Source organism: Alligator mississippiensis, chromosome 11 (genome assembly GCF_030867095.1).
Source record: "Alligator mississippiensis isolate rAllMis1 chromosome 11, rAllMis1, whole genome shotgun sequence".
NCBI classification, from domain to species: Eukaryota; Metazoa; Chordata; order Crocodylia; family Alligatoridae; genus Alligator; species Alligator mississippiensis.
In genome coordinates, this window is record NC_081834.1 from 50,867,328 (window position 1) to 50,883,546 (window position 16,219).

Sequence of the window (16,219 nt, forward strand, 5' to 3'; positions counted from 1 at the left end):
TCTGCAAACACAGAGGCATGCACACACATGCACTCAGGTTCAGACACACATACACACGCACACAGAGATACACACACATATGCCCCAGCCACATCACTTCCACTCCCAGGACCTCCCCACTTCTCCATGATACTGACCTACCCATGACCCCCACATCTACCCACAGCTCCCAATTGCAGTTGCACTGCCCAGCACAGAGCTGCTGCTGGGCTGCATCCCCATGGCTGGGCACAGGGCCAGGCTGAGCTAGCTCAGGCCAGGAGCCCCGCAAAGCACCTCTATGTGTGTGTGGCAGCACGCTGAGTGTGTGTGGGGGGTGTCTCTTGGGGGGGTAAGGTGAATTCTGGGGGCTATGCCTCCTTCCCAGCACCACTGCCACCCTGCCATGCTGTAGCAGAAAAAAATGCATTAGGTACCTCCATTTTTGGACTACAGGGTATCCAGGCACTGTAAGGCTTTCAAGCCTGGTCAGAATTGAAATGTGATCACCTAGAAATCTAACTCATAACTAAGATTCATTGTGATTGATATTAGAGCTGGAGAACAACCTAAAGTCCATCTCAGTCTCCAGAGGGACCTGGTCCAATAGGCATCTTCACAGTATGGCTAGTCCATACTAACAATATAGACATCCATTCAAAATTATAAGGTATCTACTAGGCCTGTGCAAAGCGGCTAGTATTTGCTTCGAATTCAGATTTGGCTGATTCAGGGGACAGCGATTCGATTTAGTGATTTGAATCACTGTCCCAAATCAATTCGGTCGAATCTAATTCTCAGATTTGGCTGCCGCCAAACAGGCCGAATCTCCGAATCAAACCAGCCCCATCCCTTGCCTGCTGTCCCACCCCATCAAACTGTGCTCACTGGTTCCTACCAGATGGGGGGGAGGGGGCGATCCACGCTGCCCCCCACTGCCCCTCACTGCCCCACACTGAAGGGGAGGGACCTGCCATGAGCCCTCAGAGGCCCCAATGGCTGCTGTAGCAGCCGGTGAGTGTAGGGCTTTTGTTTTTTCGAAGAGACAGGACACTGGCACCAGGTGAGGCAGCCATTGATGGGGCTGGGAAAGCGGGCAGGAATTGGGGGGTGTTTAGAGGGGCTGGGGGAGAAGGCAGAGGATGGGGCCTGGTGGAGGTCCCCTCATGGTCCCCTCCCCACTCCTTCGGCCCCCCCACTCCCTACTTACCAGCACAGAGACCAGGTCCACCTCCCTGAGGCAGCAAGCAAGGACTGCCCAAATCTCCGAATCTTTCTCTGAATCTTTGCCAAATCAGTTCAGATACTTCTAATTGATTCTGACCTTTTTATTCACAACACTGGATTTTCCAAAAATTCTCTTAAATTGCTGCTTCTGGTTCTTCTATTTCTATAAACTTGAACTTCTATAAACTTGGAGAGAAATTCTTTGAAGGTGTAAGTCCATTCAATTACATAACGGAATGCTATTACAGAGCAAGACATCTTATCCCTGCATGTATAGTCCCAGAGAAGCACTGAATCAAACCTCTCCTGTACTTTTGCCAAAAATCCCATGACTACACTGCTGAGGTCATTTTTAACATAAATGCTACACCTTGTGAAGAGTGTTGTGGGACTTCTGCTCTTACTTTTCTTCTCAAACCAATCCTAGGTACCCTGTTTTTCAGACCCTTTTGTCCCTCAGGTGAATGCCTGAATGGTGGCCCTGACTGTGACCCTGGTGGTTTCATTGGGCCTCTTTGTCTTGACCATTAAAAACACCAGATTTTAATATACATTGCTTATTCACACCTATCACATAATTAGGCTGTTCCCAAGGGCAGAAGAAGCTGTGTCCCTGTTCTCCCTGTCATACCCTCTGCCTGGACTCCCCTCTGACACCAGCATCTGTAGTCCCCTCCCTGAGGACAGGTGGGTGCAGAGGGGGAATGATCCTGAGTCCCAGCCCTGACCAAGCAGGCTGTTTCTCTGTCCCTGACTCATCTGTGCCTGTGGGAGGTGAATCTGCCCTGCCCTTTGCTGAGGCCTCAGAGCTCCTTCCCATTCAGAGCTGGGTAAATGCTGGGGGAAGAAGACTGCCTGATTCACCCTCTGGCTGGGCCGATGCTGTCACTGACATGATCAAACCCTGCCCCAGGCTTTGCTCTGCCCTGATGCTCTGATTCTCTCCTTTCCCTGCACTGAATATTACTCTGGACCCAGACACAGCTCATCCTGTCTGAGGATTAGAAAAGTGTGAAGTGGACAGAGATACAGGAGCAGCTGCCTGACATTTCTCAGAGATTTGACTCTGTGTGGTGTGTGCTGGGCCGTGAGCGATTCACCTCTAGGAGACACTGGTGGGAGGCGAAGGTGGGGGGGGGGGGATACTGGGCCGTGGGGGTCGCCAGAGAGTCTGTGAGGTGGAAGGTACGGATCTGCTTTGGCCCCGAGGAGGGGGTCTGGGGTGTGCAGCGCTGGGGGGATGTGTTCCAGGCTCTCACAGGCTCTGATCGCAGGCTCTTGTGCCTGCCTGTGATGCCCAGCAGTGTCCGGGTGTATCTGGACTGTGCAGGGAGGCAGGTTTGGTTTTTGGATGTTGACACCGAGGCCCCAATCTTCACCTTCCCGCTGCCCTTGCCCATTGGGGACACAGTGCAGTCCTGGCTCTGGGTGCAGGATACGACAGTGCAGCTCACACTCCCACTGCACCACCTATGTAGCCTGCACTACACCAGAGAGAAATATCTTAGTTCGGTCTTGTTCATCTCTGTGACCCTGGAGGACTTCTCCTTTCCTGGAGACTTTCAGTCCTGCGGGCTGTGCCCCTGGAGGAGCAGGGTCGGGTGCTGCACTTTCAGACCACAGGGAGCAGGAAACGACTCAGGTGGAAAGACCGGTCTCTAACCTTCTTTATGATCCTGTGTGACGCAGGGATAAAGCAAGGGAATGGAGGGACTGTCGGATGCTGCTGAACCAGGAGGCTCTTTCATTGCAGTTCATCCATTCAGAGTCCCGAATGAGGAGAAGTGCAAATTTTGTTCTTTTCCCCTCTCTGGTTGCTCAACAACCCTCCCCTGTGATTGGCTGCCCTCACATTTATGGTAATAAACAACCTTTGATAAATATAAAGGCATCTCCTGTTCAGTTCCCGTTCTTTTCATTTAGAAATTTAATTTTCTGAGTGTATGTGGTTCGGAGGTGCTGACCAGACAGATTTCCTTCACTGGAAGAAATTCAGCATCACACTTGTGAGATTGTGGACAGTACTGGGTGATGTGCTGCCATGACCAAATAACATTTTGAAAAGAAGCTACATTTGTGTCTTCCAAGAGTCATTCATGTGTTCTTCTAAGTGAATACAATGACCCCTGCAGCAGTAATAGTAATGGGTAATGGCAGGCCCAGGGTCATTCAAGTTCTGAGGTGAGCAGCTTTACACTATGGGCCTCTAGAGTTAAAAGTCAATCGTCTGAACCAGTGTTTTCAACAGGAGGGACAGTACTGCTAGTTTTAGTTGAAATTTCTCCTTGAATTATTTCTGATTAGTTTGTGACTTCTTTCTGGTCAAATGAAAATAAAAGGTAAAATATATGAAGCGTTTCTGGGCTCCCATGGATATTACAGGTTTCTTTCCATTTTAGTGAGTTGCAAATTAGTGGTGGCCAAACTATTTCAGTTTTCAATACATTGCAAAAACAGGGACAAAATTACCTTGAGAAGATTTTCGGTGTCTTCAGCCTCCTTCATCGTTGTGACATGTTGTGAAGACTGAAAATTCCTTCTCAGCAACTGTTAGAAATGGTTCCCCGTGGGGTCAGGTTAAAGAGTCACTGCCTGCATGTCACCCTAGCACAGGTAGCCCCTGCCCTGCTCCAGCTGGGGGAGGTGGGAAACGGCTTGATGAAGAAACAAGCTCTGCTGGGGACAGTGGCCTGCAGCAATGTTGGCTGTTGTAAAATAATAATCATCTTTGTACAATAATTTCACTCGTTGCACAATGTACCACCATTAATAATGAAAGTGTTCAAAATCTATGATTATTTTTGAGGCAGCAAACTGCAACATGCAAAACCCAAATCACCCTCTGGGAGTCTTCACTGACTTTAGGGTTTGCTGACAGTATTTTCTTATGATTGCTTGCCTCAAAATAAAGAAATTCTTTGACTTCGATGAACCGGTTCTCCCTCCCTCACTGGCTGACAAATAAGCACTATAAAGTAAGAAAGAAGAAGACTTACTTAATTTGCATATTTTTGTGTGTGACAGTTTTTAAGCAAATACAATAATTTTCTGACATTAATTTTCATCTTCCAGTACAATTCAAATGTAATAAAAGGCCTAGTCTGTCTGTCTGCATGTCTGTCTGTCCATAATGCTTTTGGGCAACTGCACATGTGCCGCCGAGAGGGCAGACAGCAATTGGCTGCATGGCCCAGGCTGCATGCCCTTCTCGCCGGCCCTGAGCCCCGCTGGCTCGGAGTTGGAGCCAGCATTTTATTTTCAGTAGATTTGGGCAATGGACAGAGGTTTGCTGGCGACTGTAAGGATTTCCTGTAAAACCCCAAATCCCAAGTTTTTCCATGGTAAACAGTTTCTAGATGCATGCTGATCAGCCGCTTTGCTTCAGTTCCAGCTGTGCTGCGTATGCCCTGATGTGCTGCACGCGGTGCACACGAGCTGCCCGTGCACAGACCGCAGGCAGCAGGTCTGCCGCTTCCAACTTCAATAGTGCCTGAAAGACATGTACACGCTCCCCCCATCAAAGTAAGTTCACGATGCCCCGACTCCCTTGCAAGCTTATATTCTAATCATTACAACACATTAAACACAATGTCTAGTGTCCTGGGGATTCACTACAGTTGTAGACAAGAAAAGGTGGCTGTTTCTTTAAGAAGGCTCACACCGTGAGATTTGAAACTGCTGCAGGTTTTCTGCCCCACTACTTTCATTTTGCAGCCTGGCAAATGCTGCGAGATAAAAGGATGTTCATCAGTTTGAGGGAAACAAAAAGAGTAGTCCTTTGAAATTGAGCTGGAAAGGCTGCGATCAGCTGCTTTGCAGCCAGAATCAACTAAAATAGAGTTTTTTTTTCAAAAATAAGATACCATGACAAAAACAGCAGAAGCCATTTGAAGGGCCTGATGTGTGCTAAGGATTGAAATGTTTCTCAGACATTTCTACCAGGTGGGTGAACTTCAATTAATTGAATTCAAAATATGCTTCTGATCATTTTCATGGAAATGCTGTTATTGACTGGTTTCTTTTGGTGCTCTGGTGTGTTTTAAACCACTGGACATGATCGTACTCTCACCAACATCGAAGTGAGATGGGTTGGTAATGATGACTTCCTGCTCCACATCCAGTTGCTGCAGTCAGTGTTGTGTTGTTTTCTTTTGAAAGTATCAAAAGGAAAAACTTTTTGTAAAAACAGTTGAAAAAGAAAACTGCACCTTGTGAAATCACTGGAGTGTGCTGGGAAAGAAGTGGCCAGGGAGCTGTGGGAGGGTAACTAACAGTACTAGGAGGTATTATAAAATCTCAGACTTTGGTAAAATAAAAATAAAAAGGAATTATTTTTCATAACATATTTTAAACAAGCTGGATTTAAATTCACTTGTCTTTTTTTGGATTTTTTTTACAAAAGAATTCTTAGGATCATCACATATGGAATCAAAACATATGTATATTTTTTAATTTTTGGCATATTTCTCTCCACTCCTAAACCTCTTGTAAGAATGAATGGAAGACGATTAAGCAATATATACAGATCCCTGTTCAGTTCTAGGGACTTAAACACAAACTGTTTTTTGTGTTATTTGGCTAAGACGGTGTCTTGCTTCTTTCTCAGTCTTGAAGAAAAGCGCTTAGTGCTGAAAAGCTTATCCAACATTTCTTCCAACTGTACAATCAGTCCAATAAAAGGTATTGCATAAAACCCTTGCCTTTCTTACAGAATAGCCTTTATTCTTTGTCAGCCAGGTGGTTAATTGATTGATAAAGGGAATAGGTGTAAAGTCTTTAGAATCTGAAGACTTTCTAAATTATGCATCTTTTATGCATACTTTATTCCTTGAGTAATCCGATCACTTTATAATTAGGGTTTTTTTATAAATAATATCTCAAATAAGGAATTGAATTTTGGGCTGGGATTACTGCTGTAAATCCTTTCTAGGCTATCCCATGCAATGCCTCTGTGCCACCAGGGGACTGTCCCAGACATCCCTGATGAGAGTCTTGCCCAGCCCAAAGCATGCCAACTGAGAGCCCCCCACAGCCACTGTGCAAAGTATATGGGTTTGAATAAAGAAGTGGCTGTTGGGCTGGGATTACAGATTGAAATAATTTTTGGGACACCCAACACTATGACTCTGTGGCACCAGGAAACTCCTCCAGAGATCCCTGACCAATTTTACCAGGCCCAAAGTGCAGTTTGGCTGTGCCAGGCAGCTAATTTACAGCCCCTCCATTCCCACTATACTAAGTAAATGAGCTCGAATAAGGAACTGGCTTTTGGCCTGGGATTACAGCTGTAAATCCTTTCTGGGACACCCCACAGCGTGCCTCTCTGCCACTGGGGGACTCTCCCAGAGATGGCTGAGCAGTTAGGCCTACAGTGAAGTTTGTGCGTGCCAGGCTGCCAACTGAGTCCCCAGCCCCATGTGCTATTTACATTACCTCCAATAAGGAGCTGCTTTTAGGCTGGGATCGTGGGGCAAATCCCTTTTGGAATCATCCCAAAACACATCCCCACCACCAAGGGGACCTCTTGACGAAATCTAGGCAGGTCCGTGCTTGACCCAAGGGTTGGTTTTTGAGTGTGAGCCTGCCAGTTGGCATCCAATTTGTAAGACCTGTAAGTTGCTATTCTGCCAGGCACTGAAGAGCAGGAAGAGTGACTGCATTCAAATAGAGAAATTTTTCACCAGCTTTTCAAATTTACCTCAAGCCATCACTCAGAAACTAGGTAAGGTAACTTAGAACTGGGCATTTTAATTGAAGGAAACTTGCTCACTCACTAGCAAATGATAAAATAAAATTAGTTTATTACAGGGGAAAAGGGCAACAATGCTACCCCTGAAGCAGAAACTTAACTATTAACCTGTATCTGTAGCTCAGAACTGACCACAGTCACAGTCAGTGGCAAACCAACCCAGGGAGCAACCTCTTTCACCCAGTCACTTGAGAAGGGAGTCTCACCCAGGGCTGCCATCCAGGGACTCTCCCACTGGCACCAGCTTAGTAGTAAGTTCTGGGTAGGGAGGACCACCCCAGAGTCTCTGTTGTTCCCCACTGCCAGGGGCTCATAAACGTATAGAATCATAGAGAAGTAGGACTGGAAGGGACCCCCAGAGGTCACCTAGTTCAACCCCTTGAATCAGGCAGGTTCGTCCCTATCCAAACCATCCCATCTAACAATAAAACATAGACCTAACACCTGAACGTACCGCAAGTAAGCCAGGGAAACTACAGCAGTCACAGTCCTGCTTTTATGAAAGGTTATCAGTATATGCTCCAGAGGTTTCTGGGTAGAGGGCCACACTTCCACTAAAAAGGAAGGCAAAACTCCCACAGTCCATATGCCAGTCTTACCATTGGGTAAAATTCCTTCCTGAAACCCAATTATGGTGATCAGTCAGAACCTGAGCAAAGGGCAAGGCCATCCAGCCAGGACCTTCTGGTTTTGCTCCTAGGAGGAAAATCAGCACACCCCAGTTCAAGTCCCCAGCCTTAGCTGTAGCAGCACTCACTTGCCTTTGAAGAAGGCTTAAAAACACCCTGACACATGTAGGCATCATCTCTGACCAACCTCTTCTTGACATCTCCAGTGATGGAGAGTCCAAAACTTCTCTGGGTATCTATTCCAATATCTCACTATCCTCACAGTGAAGAAGGGTCTTTTTCATATCCAATCTAAATTTACTTTGCTGCAACTTCATGCCATTGGTACATGTCCTCTTCTCTGAAAGGGTTTCTGTCCTTCTCCTGGGCTTCTACCACCTATGACAGCCAAAGTAGCAAGGATGGCTAGTGAGGGCCACACAGGAGTTACTATGACTTGATGCTGAAGAGCCTTGCTAGGGTGTGATGCTAGGAAGTGCTGCTGTGGATGCCACCTCCAGGGGTTTTTGTTGCTCCACTGGGGGTCTCTGCCTCTCGTCCGTAGTGCCAGGATGTGTCTATTGCTTCATCAGGGGATCTCCATTGTTCTGCTATGGGTCTCCGTTCTTCCATGCTACTGGGGGTCTCTCACATTCTTCCATGCTGCTGGGGGTCTTTGCCACTCCTCCATGGTGCTAGGGGGTGTCTGTTGTTCCACTGGGGGTCTCCACCACTCCACACTGCTAGGGGGTCTCCACAACTAAGTCAGGGGGTCTCTGTTGCTCCTCTTGTTGCCCTGTGGGGTCAGGCCAACTCTCAGGATCTCAATATTGTGCTGTTAGACAGGAGGGTGTGACACAATTGCACATATACAAACACACAAATCAATTAGGTGCATACACACACACACTACCAACTCAGGCACATACACAGCCAAACCAGCCTAGGCAGATGCATACCTATCACCAATTCAAGCACATACACCATACACCCCAAAAGTTAGACACAGATCACTAATTAGTATATCATGCACACAATGACATATATATATATATATATATATATACTCACCAGTTCACACACATACAATCCACCTACACATAGGTAAGCTCCCAACTTGGATAGTACAGTGTATATGTGTGTGCTTCGGGTACCTGGGATACTTGGGGGGAGGTTAAGGCGAGAGAGAAAGAGTTAAAGTGTAGGGAGTGAAAGTTGCCACAACTGGGATTAGAACCAGTGGACTACAGAGAAGCTGGCTGAGGAATCGAGGCTTGCGTTTACTTAGGGTAGACTGGGGCTAGAAACTGAGACAGACAGCTAAGATATTGGGGGAGGGGCAGATAAGTGGTGGCAAGGAAGAGGCAGCCAGGAAAGAAACTGAGGCAGAAACATGGTTGCTCAGTGGAAAAGGAAAAGGCAGTGGGGATAAGCCAGTGGCAAAGAAACAGGGGGTTTGGAGGCAGAGATGAGCTCAGGACAGGTGCTGGAGGTGTCAGTGAGCCAGAAGCAGGACAGGGAGAAATGAGACAGAAGTTAGAGGGGTGAGGAGCAGAGATTCATAGAATCATAGAAGTCGGGTCGGAAGGGACCTTGTAGATCTTCAAGTCTGACCCCCTGCCTGGGCAGGAGGAAAACTGGGCTCAAATGACCCCAGCCAGGTAGGCATCAAGTCTCTTCTTAAAGACCCCCAAGGTAGGAGCCAGCACCACTTCCCTTGGAAGTTGGTTCCAGATCCTAGCCGCCCTGACAGTGAAGTAGCACCTCCTGATGTCTAATCTAAACATACTCTCCAACAATTTGTGGCCATTATTTCTTGTTATCCGGGGGGGTGCTAAGGCAAACAAGGTCTCCCTCAAACCCTTCTGGTCCCCCCTAGTGAGTTGATAGACGGTCACCAGGTCCCCCCTAAGTCTTCTCTTGTGAAGGCTGAACAGGTTCAGGTCCTGTAGCCTCTTATTGTAGGGTCTGCCCTGCTGTCCCCGCATCATGCGGGTGGCCCTGCTCTGGACCCTCTCAATGTTGTCCGCATCCCTCTTGAAGTGGGGTGCCCAGACCTGGACACAGTACTCCAGCTGTGGCCTGACCACTGTTGCGTAGAGGGGGAGGATCACCTCCTTGGACCTGCTTGAGATGCACGTGTGGATGCACGATAGGGTCCGGTGAGCCCTGCTGACCATGACCTCGCATTGTTGGCCCATGTTCATCTTGGAGTCAATAATGACTCCAAGATCCCTTTCTGCCTCCGTGCTCTCAAGAAGGGAGTTTCCCATCTAATAAGTGTGCTGCCGGTTACTACTGCCCAAGTGCAGCACCCTGCACTTGTCCGTATTGAAACGCATCCTATTTTTGTTAGCCCACCCTTGCAACCTATCCAGGTCTTTCTGTAGTCTTTCCCTCCCCACTAGCGTGCCCACCTCACCCCAAATTTTGGTATCATCAGCAAGTTTGAACAGGTTGCTTCTCACCCTGTTGTCCAAATCGCTGATAAAGAAATTGAACAGTGCGGGCCCAAGGACCGAGCCCTGGAGGACTCCGCTGCCCACTTCCCCCTGGTCGAATATGACCCGTCCACCACCACCCTCTGAGTACGACCCTTCAGCCAATTAGCAATCCATCTGACCGTGTAGGCATCAATGCCACAGTCGCCTAGTTTTTTAATGAGGATGGGATGGGAGACAGTGTCAAAGGCCTTGCTGAAGTCCAGAAAGACTACATCCACAGCACCACCTGCATCCAATGCTTTTGTGACCTGATATTAAAAAGCAATCAGGTTGGTCTGACATGACCTGCCTCTAATGAAACCGTGCTGGTTGCCCTTGAGCATCCTCCCCGATGCTGGCCCATCACAGATGTGCTCCTTGATGATCTTCTCAAAGAGTTTCCCCAGGATTGAGGTAAGATTGATGGGCCTATAGTTGCTCGGGTCCTCCCTCTTCCCTTTCTTAAAGATGGGGACCACATTGGCTATCTTCCAATCATCTGGCACCTGGCCCAAGCACCACGAGCACTCGTAAAGCCGTGCCAAAGGCCCTGCAATAACCCTTGCTAGCTCCCTCAACACCCTGGGATGGAGAGCATCTGGACCTGCTGATTTGAACACGTCTAGCCCCTCCAGAAGCACTCTAACCCGGTCCTCCTCAAACTTAGGTCTGGAGTCCATCTTGAATCACGGTGGGGGAGTCCCAGTCCCTGCACAAGAAAATGGAGGTGAAGAATTTGTTAAAGGGGTCTGCTTTCTCCTCTGGCGCAACCACCAGATTGCCCAGCGTATCTTGCAGGGGCCTCACATTTCCCGGTGCCTTCTTCATCTTCCCTATATATTTGAAAAAGGACTTTTTATTACCTTTGATCTTGGACGCTAGTCCTAGCTCTATGTCCGCCTTTTCTTTCCTAACAGCCCCCCTACAGGCCCGAGCAGTGGAGGTATACTCCTCTTTGGAGATAGCGCCCCCCTTCCACTGGGTGTACACCGCCTTTTTGGCAACCAGGAATTCCCGGACGTCCTTGGTGAGTCAGGGGGGCTTTTGGGCACTCTCCCCCCTCCCTTGCTTCTTGTTGGGATCGACACCCCTTGGGCCTTGAGTATCGTCTTCTTAAGGAATGACCACTCATCTTGGGCACTGAGTTCCCTTGCCCTGAAGAACCCCAGCGCCTCTCCCACCAATCTCCTCAACTCGTTGAAATTGGCCCTCTTGAAATCTAGGGCTAACTCCTTGCTGCAGGCCCTTGACACCCTGCATTGAATAATGAATTCCAGCAAGCGATGATCGCTATCACCCAGGTGGACAAGGACCTGGAGCCCCCTTACCAGATCATCGCCTGTGGCCAGGACCAGGTCCAACAGGGCATTTCTTCTGGTGGGACTGTGCACCTCCTGGGTTAAGTGGAGGTTCTGTATCTCGGCCAGGAACCTCCTGGAATGGTCTGACCTGGCTGACTGCTCCTCCCAGCAGATGTCTGGGTAATTTAGATCACCCATGACAACTACATCCCTTGCCTTAAGTGCCTCTGCAAGCTGGCCCGAAAATTCCCAGTCCAGCTCCTCCCCTTGGTTGGGGGGTCTGTAGTAGACCCCCACCGTTAAATCCCTCTCCCCACGACCCCCTTGTATCTTGACCCAGAGCACTTTGGCATGCCCCTCCTCGGACCCCATTTTGCTGGCAGAGGATGTGTATTGCTCTTTGACATAGAGCACCACACCCCCTCTCTTCCTTCCTTCTCTATCCCGCCTGTACAGCCTATAGCCCCTAATGCTAACTGCCCAGTCATGGGATGAATCCCACCACATTTCTGTAAGCCCTACTATGTCTTGGTTTGAACTGTCTATTCTGAGGGTGAGTTCCTCCTGTTTGTTCCCCGTACTACGAGCATTGGTATATAGGCATTTAAGGCCTTGCATAGCTGCGCGTGCCACTCCCCAATTAGGAAGACTATCTGGACCCCTGTTTCTTACCTGGGCACTCCTTGCATGTGTCACCTGTCTTGCTCGGGTGGTGTCTCCATGGCCCCCTCCCCTGGCGAGGCTAGTTTAAAGCTCGCCGTACGAGATCAGCCAACCTGAAAAAGAAGACATGCTTGCCTTTAGGAGAGAGGTGAAGCCCATCCTGCCCCAGCAACTCCCCCACCCGAAAGCATGGGTCATTATCTAGGAACCCAAGGCCCGCCTGGCGGCACCAACTCCATAAACACAGGTTGACCTTGCCAATGCAGGCCTCGTGTCGCCGTCCCCGCCTACTCACCGGAAGAAGAGAAGAGAATACCACCTGTGCCCCTGTCTCCTTAAGCTTGGCCCCCAGAGCCTCGAAGTCATAATGCGGTTAGGGTTGCCCCTGGCCGTGTCATTCATTCCCACGTGGATAACAACCATGGGGTACTGGTCTGCAGGTCAGATGTAGGCCGGGATCCTCTCCGAGATGTCCCGAACCCAAGCCCCAGTCATGAAGCAGACCTCCTGCTTCATGGGGTCTGCTTTGGAGCAGGGCCAAACCATAGTAAAGCAAAACCCAACTTAGGGGTCCAAATAAGTTTTATTACACAGACAACACACTACACAGCTCCATGAAGTTATTGGTTCACACAAACACAGACATACAAATACACATATGCACTGACAATGGCAGCAGGAGGAAGAGACTCAGTGGAAGGGCTGGAGCCCAGGTAGGGAAGAGAAACAGAGTCCAAGTTCTTGGTTGAGGAGGGGGTTGAGGGTGATAGCTACCTATCCTGTAAAGGGGTCCTTGTCCAGTAGATGTTGTCCAGATGGGGGTTGCTGGCAGGGCCTCTGGGTGGATAGGTGGTGTGGCATGGTGCTGGTCCAGATGGAGAGGGCGTCCCAAGGAGTCAGTCTTCACTGCCCCTTTTATGGGGCAGACAACCTCTAATCTCCTATGGGTTGGGCCTGTCCAGGCATTGTCAGTCCTGTTCCAGAGGGCTCCAGGTGTTCTTAATGAGCATGTGCAGCCTGAGACAATGGTGGGTTGCCTCATCTTTTGTTTCTTGAATGCTGAGGGTGGTTCCAATGGCTGGGTCTTTGGTCCAGGTATTGGTGTTGATGGTTTGGTCATTCAGAGGGAGCTATTTTTAGACCTACTGCCATTGTCTCTCAAGCACCCTCATTCATCCCCATTCATTCAGGAACCAAGTTACATAGGTGGGGTAGGTGTGAGTCATGGGTTACACACCTGGGCCTGGGGACAGGATAGAGACTTGACAAACAAAATGGAAACTTGACATGACTTATGCTAACTTACATATGTAGGCCTAAATCATATAGTACCAGTAAAACAGTAATATAGAACAGTAAAAATCAATATAAACATAATAACTATACAATATAAAGAAGGAGACATGCAAAACAAATACAACTTGCTACCAAAATAAAAAGTTGAAGCTTATCGGATGTCTTAGCTCACTTACACTTATCTATAGGGAATAGAGAGGGAAAGAAAAAGTCAGAAATGTTTGGGGAAGGGGAGGGAATGCATTTTAAAAGAAAAAAAAAAGAAAAACTGGGGGTTTTGCTACAGTCTGGGGGTCTCTGTTGCTCCTCCATGCCATCAGGGGTCTCCATTGCTCCACATGGGGTTTCTGGGACGCCACCATAGTACTGTGGGTATCCATAACTCTTCTGTCCTGCCAGGGGTTTCTGCTTCTCCTCTTCAGGTTGCCATGAAATCCCAGATCTTTTAGGTTCTTCCCTGTATCAGTGGTAGGCTATTTACTATTGTATAGTATCATTTAGACCTACTACAGAATACTGTACTCAGAAGCACTTTTAAGTTGAAAAGTTTATTGCAAACATCCAAGGAGTGACTCCTGTCTGGAATCTTTTCCTTTTGCCCACACTGTGTTTTTTTATCAAAAGTGAGTTAAGAGCCCACTCTACACTACCACAGGGTGGGCTTTCATGTCTCATCATTTTGGCAACATTTCCTCCGCCGGGGTAAGACTAATACCCCACCTCTAAGGTGCTCTTCTGCACAAGCCCATTGGCAACCTAGAGGTTGCCAGGTTATTTAACCACTGCCCAGGTGTTAACAATAGGGCTGCGCAGAACAGCTCCGTTTTGTTTTGACTTCCATTTAACCATTTCAACAGGACAGTGTTTTGTTTTGAGTTCTGTTTAGTTTCAAACCACTGTTCTGTTTCATTTAATTGAAACTGTTTCACTGTTTTGACCTTTCGCCCTTAGGCTATATTGGGGAATCATGAAACTGCCTACAACTGTGTCATTTCTTGCCTCATTCAAATGCAGACAGCAGGGATGGTAGCCCCTACTGACACCACAAATCCTATCAAGTTTCAAGGAGATAGGTGCAGGAGTTTCTGGGAAACTGCACCTCAAATTCTTGAAAGCAAAACTCATGTCACTTCTAAGTGTAAAGTCACATGGGGGTGAAAAGAGCAGACATGCTATCTCCTGCTGAGGCCACAAAGCCTGCCAAGATTCAAGGAGATCAGTGCAGGGGTTTCTGGGAAACTGCACCACAAGCTGCTGACAAGCCAAACTTGTGTCACGTGTGTGTTGAGGCGCAGTGGGGTGAAAATGGCCACCTGTAAGTTTATCAGGGGTGTTCACCAGGATCCAGGGGGATGATTGTTCACCAGAGTGCCCCAAGGGATGATAAGGTCAAAAGGTTATAATCTTCAGCAAGACCGTTTCAGGCTGGACATAAGGAAGAATTTCTTCACTGTCCGAGCCCCCAAAGTCTGGAATAGCTTGCCACCAGAGGTAGTTCATGCACCTACATTGAATGCCTTCAAGAGAAATTTGGATGCTTATCTTGCTGGGATCCTATGACCCCAGCTGACTTCCTGCCCCTTGAGCAGGGGGTTGGACTCGATGATCTTTTGAGGTCCCTTCCAGCCCTAATGTCTATGAAAATTATGACATCTATGAAATCTATGAAAATAGCAGGAGTGGTAGCCCCTTCTGAGGCCTTGAAGCCTTCCAGCTTTCAAGGAGGTAGGTGCAGGGGTGTCTGGGAGACTGCACCACGAGGTCCTGACAAGCAAATCTCATGACATATGTGACTTCATGTGTGTGTTAAGGCATGCCCTCACTAGTGCTGGGGCCTCTACACGAGACGGTAGTGTGCCCCAATGAAGCTCCGTCCTCCCCTAAAGCCTCAACCTGGTCCACCACTTTAAATAACAACAGGTAGTAACTTAGTAAGCAGCACAGTAGCACTAGCAGCATCTCAGGCAGTCAACCTGTAATAGAGCCTTTCTTTCCTTTCCTGCAGGAGCTTCTTCTCCCACAGCTGCCAGAGAACTCTCCCTGTCAGCCCCAGCCCTGGGGCTTAGAAGTGCCCAGGGCCCTGCATCCTGGCCAGCTGACTGGGGACAGTTGCTAGGGGTGTTTTTCTAAGGACATGACACTGACAGACAAGGTTCTTTGGGTCAATCTCATAGTTTTTAGTAGACCAACTCAATAATTAGAAAAATATATCTTTGCAAGATATTGGGTTGAAAAACCCTTCATCAGGCTGAGGAAGCACCTGCAGCTGGTTTGTGTGCTGTTCCTGGGAGGAAGGAATAATAAAGAACCCAGAGGCTGGCATGCAATGAAGGCAAGAAAGCCAGTCAGTGAAAATGGAAATGGAGGCATCAGAGGATGAGGGACAGGCTGGGGTGGAGGGGGGTGGAGGGGAATGTAGCAGTGCAGGTGAAAGTGGACAGGTACCTGGGGAGTCAGATGTCTGGCAGGTTGTAGTGTGTCAGAATTCCAATGTCTGTATTGAGTCCATGAGTATCTGTACCTGGGAGGTTGATGAAGTGGAGGTCATAGGCTCATCTGTGAAAAGTGGTTTGTAAATTCAAACATGCACCTGAACCTCGCTAACCTCATCACCAGAAGCCAACTTCCTACAGCCCAAAACACACCAAATGGATCCAGACCATGCCATGACAAGACATGTAAAACCTGCCAACAATATCTCCAGTATGGAGATATGATCACAATACAATGCATATCTCCATCAGGGCACCAAGTGCCTGGATGGAAAATATGTAGAAGACACCAAACAACAACTGCGCACCACAATGAGTGCACACCAAAATTCTATCAAAGACAGGAACAGAACACCACCTGTCTGCAATCTCTCAGGCCTGATCCTTAAAGGGAATTTACAAACCACTTTTCACAGATGAG

At 48.2% G+C, this 16,219-nt stretch overlaps 1 protein-coding gene across 1 annotated transcript in view; it reads left to right on the forward strand.

The window, feature by feature from the left end:
• The first annotated feature begins 4,883 nt into the window (after positions 1-4,883).
• Positions 4,884-16,219, forward strand: part of LOC102561363 (butyrophilin subfamily 1 member A1-like) — a 44,275-nt gene continuing 32,939 nt past the window's right edge. The window contains exon 1 of the mRNA XM_059715056.1: positions 4,884-5,148. The gene's annotated coding sequence lies outside the window, so the exon portion shown is untranslated. The remainder of the gene's footprint in view (positions 5,149-16,219) is intronic.